General features: G+C 39.7%; 1 pseudogene; it reads left to right on the forward strand.

Annotated features, from left to right (window-relative positions):
• Window positions 1-2,338: 2,338 nt before the first annotated feature.
• Window positions 2,339-2,440, forward strand: LOC148577338 (small nucleolar RNA R71; annotated as a pseudogene).
• The last annotated feature ends 3,281 nt before the right edge of the window (window positions 2,441-5,721 follow it).

Here is a 5,721-nt window from a genome sequence, read left to right on the forward strand (position 1 = left end):
TTATATACTTCACAATGTCATGGATAGTTGTCAACATTGTTTATGAGAGGTTGAATTCATGTTAGAGCAACAATTATTATTCATACTAAAGTATTGAAAAAAAAGAAACTAAATCATGGGGTGCCTCCCATGGAGTGCTTCTTTAGCGTCATTAGCTTGACGGTTGGTTTTTGTCATGGTGGATTCTAGTGCCTTAGGTCTTCTCCCCTCACAGTGAAGCTGTCTCCACTTGATTCCTTGATGATCTCTACATACTTTAGGGAGAGGACCTTTCTGATGGTGAACACTTGAGGTAACTGAGATGGAATTGTTGGAAGATGGGGTGGGGTTGGTGGATGGTGGGCTGATATCACCTTGTCTCCAGGGGTAAAACCCTCTGTAGGAATCTTCTTATTTCTCCATCCCCTTGGCAATTTCTTCACAACTCTTTTCTCTTCTTCCAGTGGTGCTCCAGTGATTATTGTATTTGGGAGGTCCTTATTAACTGCTCTTCCTGATTCTTGTGGCTTCAGCTCTTCCTTGGACTCCCTTGGTTGCTGTATCTTTTGAGATTCTTGCTTGTTCACCAAGACACCAAGGATTGTTTCAAGGGCTCTGCTTCCGGTTCATTGTTGCTTTCTTCCAGGGACATTTTGCTGCGATCATCCTTCAGCTCCTTAGGTTCTGGCTTAGATTCGGGTGTAGCTTTGAAAACATGGAAGGTGAGGTGTTCATCATATATTCTCAGGATTAACTCTCCTTGTTCCACATCTATCAGCGCTCTAGCAGTGGCTAGAAATGGTCTCTCCAGAATAATAGGATGGAGGTAACTTTCCTCCATGTCCAAAACAACAAAGTCAGTGGGGAGGAAGTAGTTTTCCACTTTCACCAATACATTTTCTACTACTCCTTCGGCCAGCTTCTGATTTTTATCCGCCAATTGGATGATTACATCCGTGGATCTCAGCTCATTGATTTGCAGCTTCTTCTCAAGAGATAGAGGCATCACATTTATGCTAGCTCCTAGGTCACAAAATCCTCTATCAATTTTTGTCTCTCCTATGGCACATGGAATATGAAAACTCCCTGGATCTTTTTTCTTCAGGAGTACGTCCTTCTTGATGAGGGCACTACATTCCTTGTTCATTGTCACTGTTTGTCCCCCTTTTAAGGTTTCTTTCTTGGTCAGCAGCTCTTTCATGTACTTAATGTATATAGGCATCTGTTGGAGAGTTTTGATAAAAGGGGTGTTGACACTGAGAGATACAAACATATTTAGGAATCTTAAATATGACCTTTCTTTCTCACCTCCTCTGAGCCTCTGAGGAAATGGTGCCTTTGGCACATAAGGTTTCGGAATTTCCTCCCTTGTTGATTCTTTCCTTTGTACAGATCCAGTTCCTTGTTCTTTTTTCTCCAAGTTGCTCTGGGAACTTCCTTGGCTATGCTCTGTTGGTTTGCTGGTATCTTCTTCCAGAATTTCTTCATTTGCAAGAGTAACTGCCTTACACTCTTCCCATCTCACCTTCTTCATTTCCCCTCTTGGATTTTTCTCAATGTCACTTGGGAAACTATCAGTGAACTTCGGAGTCTGCTGTGAAAGATGTCCTACTTGAGCTTCGAGATTCTTAATAACCTCCCCTCGGCTTTTTATACTACCTCTCACTTCTTCCCTGAATTTCTTCTTGTCTTCAGACTCCTTGCACAGGTTTGCAAGCATAGCTTCTATTTTGGCCATTCTGTCATCATCATGTGGTGTTGAGAGTGGTTATTGTGGCTTTGGTATGGTGGCTGTGAATAAGTATTTTGCGTGGTCTGGTATGATTTTTGGTTGGAATTTTGGTGAGTGGAGTTGTTATACTAGTTTAGGTTATGGGGTATGTGGTCTTGGCCTTGGTTTTGTTGGTTTTCCTACCCAAAGTTTGGGTGGTTCCTCCAACCAGAGTTATAGGTTTTAGAATATGGATCATGAACCTGCCTAGATGTATTTCTAAGGTAATTAGCTTCCTCCCAATTAACTCCTTCTTCTGTGTCTAGCTCTCCTTGAGGTGATGGTTGAGTGTAGATAGCTGCAGCCTGATTCTTCTCCATTTGCTTTGTCAATTTAGCCAGTTGCTTGGTGATCATCTTATTCTGAGCCAAGATTACATCCATATGGTTTAATTCCAAGACTCCTCTGTTGTTGCTTCTGTCTGAGGCATAAAAATACTCATTGTCAACCACTGTCTCTATAACATCAATGACTTCTTCAATGGTCTTCTTCTTATTAAGAGAACCTCTAGATGAGTGGTCTACAGCTTTCTTTGATTCACAATTCAATCCTTCATAAAAGATATTAAGTTACACCCACTCATTAAACATGTCAGGGGGCATTTTCTTGTCAAATCCTTGAATCTCTCCCAAGCTCATAAATTGTTTCACCATCCTACTGTCTGAATGTCTGCACTTCGGTTCTCAGCCTGTTTACCTTTTATGGAGGGTAGAACCTTGTTAAGAATCTATTCACCACATCCTCCCAAGTTGTCAAGCTTTCCTTAGGAAATGATTCTAGCCATTTTGATGCTTTGTCCCTCAAAGAAAATGGAAATAGTAGCAATCTATAGGTGACAGGATGAACACCATTAGATTTAACTGTGTCACATATCCTTTGAAATTTAATGAGATGCTCATTAGGGTCCTCTTGGGCACCTTCTCCAAAAGAACAGTTGTTCTGGACAAGAGTTATGAGCTGAGGCTTCAATTCAAAATTATTAGCATTGATAGTTGGCTTTTGAATGCTGATACCACAGTTTCCTGGATTTGGATTGATGTAGGATCCAAGAACTCTCCTCTCTTATCCAGCAGGGTTGGTTGCACCTCTTTTGGCATGATTGTTCACCTCTCCTTCATGATGGTTTTCCATATCATCCTCCATAGTTATATCCAAGTCTTCCTCCTCTTCTTCTACACCAATAGCCCTCTTTCCTCTTGCTTGCCTCCTTAATCTCTGGAAGGTTCTTTCCGGTTCACTATCAAAAGAGGTTGAAACCTCTCTTCTACCTGTCATACAAGGAGCACAACAAGCAGCAACTAGCAAGTGAAGGATTCACAATTAATGAAAGAGTGTGGTTAGCGCAATTGAGGCAAATAATCGAACAGTTAATGAGTTAATGGGTTCGTTTTACTGGAAAGTAAAGAAGTAAGGTAAATTTAAAGAAAAACAAATGAAAATTGCAAAGAACAAAAATGAACAACTAAAATTAAAATTCAATTAATCAAAAGAAAAGAAAAGTGCTCAATCTAGTTATCCTCCAATTTAGTAATTGTCAATACAAAACCAATCCCCGACAATGGCGCCATAAACTTGATTCACTCGAAAACTGTCTCTCAACAATTTCCTACTGGCAAGTGCACCAGATTGTTGTCAAGTAAAAACTCACTGTAGAGTGAGGTCGAATCCCATAGGGATTGGTTAGTTGATCAATGTTAATTGGAGAATTATGCTAGTTGAGTTAAATCAGAATTTAATTGGGATTGCAGAAAGTAAAATTTGGCGAGAAACTTAAATTGCAAGAAATTAAATGACAACAATTAAAGTGCGAGAAATTAAATGACAGAAACTTAAATTGCATGAAATTAAATGGGAATAGGGATTAAGCATGAAATTAAAGAGAAAAAAAGTAAATAGAATGGGTAAATCAGAGATGGGGATTCATTGGGTTTCAGGAGTTATTGAATTCTCCGCATCAAATCATTTTCATCTCTTTCTCAATCAATGCATTCATTAACATTGCTTGGCAATCTTAAATGATTGGATCCCAATGTCTTGGCTCACCAATCTCTCTAAGCATGAACAATTGTCCAATGTCTTGAATTAATTGCTCATGGGAAGAGTTGAAGTTCGGTCATTGAATATACCACACAAATTCATAGATCAAAGTATTGGTAGGATTACATGTCACTATATCGATCCAACCCCCAATCTAATCCAATGTGAGAAAGCAATTCTACCATGAATTCTTCATCCCTCTCCCAAAGATCCGAAGAATTCCTATTATGGATAGCTTCTCTCTCAAGACAACTATCCAATTGAATTAAGACCGAAAGCTTTCTAACAAAAATCAAGAGAAAAGAAAGAAGAAGAAGATGAAAACTACTATTGATCCATTGAATTACAATAGAGCTCCCTAACCCAATGAAAGGGGTTTAGTTGTTCATAGCTCTCAAAATGGAAATTGGAATTCAAAGATACATTCTGAAAATTTGAACACATAAAAGTGAAAAGTGCAGTAAAGTTAAAGTCCCAAAAAAGGTCCCCTCCAACTTAAATCCTAAGCTATTTATACACTTTCTTCCCTTGATCTTCAATCTCTGAATTGGGCTTTTGGCCTTGATGGAATTTGGTTGAAATGGCTCTAATTGGTTTCCCTTGATGTTGAGAAGAGATCTGTTTGAATTGCAAGTTCTGGTGCTTCAAGTTGGAGTCAACGTTTGATGGCCAACGTTGACTCAAATGCTTTCTTAAAAACCAGAGGAATTTGCTGTCATTGGCATTTGACTCAACATTGGAGTGCCAACGTTCTTCTACCCACGCGTACGCGTGCCTTGCGCGTTGGTGTGCGAAATCGTGATCATTCCTTCCTTGGTAACGGTGCTAAAAACTCAATACGCAAGTTCATGTTCTTAATTCTGTTTCACAACTTCGTACAACTAACCAGCAAGTGCACTGGGTTGTCCAAGTAATAAACCTTACGTGAGTAAGGGTCGATCCCACGGAGATTGTCGGCTTGAAGCAAGCTATGGTCACCTTGTAAATCTCAGTCAGGCGGATTCAACTGATTTTATGAATTGATAAGTAAAAGATAAATAAAATATAAAATAGGATAGTGGTACTTATGTAATTCCTTGTGAGAATTTCAGATAAGTGTATAGAGATGCTTTCGTCCCTCTGAACCTCTGCTTTCCTGTTGTCTTTATCCAATCCTTCCTACTCCTTTCCATGGTAAGCTGTATGTTAGGCATCACCGTTGTCAATGGCCACCTGTCCTCTCAGTGAAAATGGTCCAATACGCTGTCACTGCATGGTTAATCATCTGTCCATTCTTGATCATACTGGAGTAGGATCCATTGATCCTTTTGCGTCTGTCACTACGCCCAGCACTCGGAATACCACAGACAAGGTTTAGACTTTCCGGATTCTCAAGAATGGCCATCCATGGGTTCTAACTTATACCACGAAGACACTAATAACTCGGACTCGGTCCCCTGTATTAGATATCCAAGAGATATCCATTCAATCTAAGGTAGAACGGAAGTGGTTGTCAGGCACGCGTTCATAAGTTGAGAATGATGATGACTGTCACGATCATCACATCCATCATATTGAAGTGCGAATGAATATCTTAGAAGCGGAATAAGTTGAATTGAATAGAAAAATAGTAGTACTTTGCATTAATCTTTGAGGAACAGTAGAGCTCCACACCTTAATCTATGGTGTGTAGAAACTCTACCGTTGAAAATACACAAGTGATAAATATTCAGGCATGGCTGAATGGCCAGCCCTCACAAAAGTCTAAGATAGCATAAAACTAATCAAAGATGAACCTAAAGATAGTAAAAAGTCCTATTTATACTAGACTAGTTACTAGGGTTTACAGAAATGAGTAAATGATGCAGAAATCCACTTTCGGGGCCCACTTGGTGTGTGCTTGGGCTGAGCATTGAGCTTTACACGTGTAGAGGCTTCTCTTGGAGTTGAATGCC

This window comes from Arachis ipaensis, chromosome B1 (genome assembly GCF_059453495.1).
Source record: "Arachis ipaensis isolate K30076 ecotype BB chromosome B1, ASM5945349v1, whole genome shotgun sequence".
NCBI classification, from domain to species: Eukaryota; Viridiplantae; Streptophyta; class Magnoliopsida; order Fabales; family Fabaceae; genus Arachis; species Arachis ipaensis.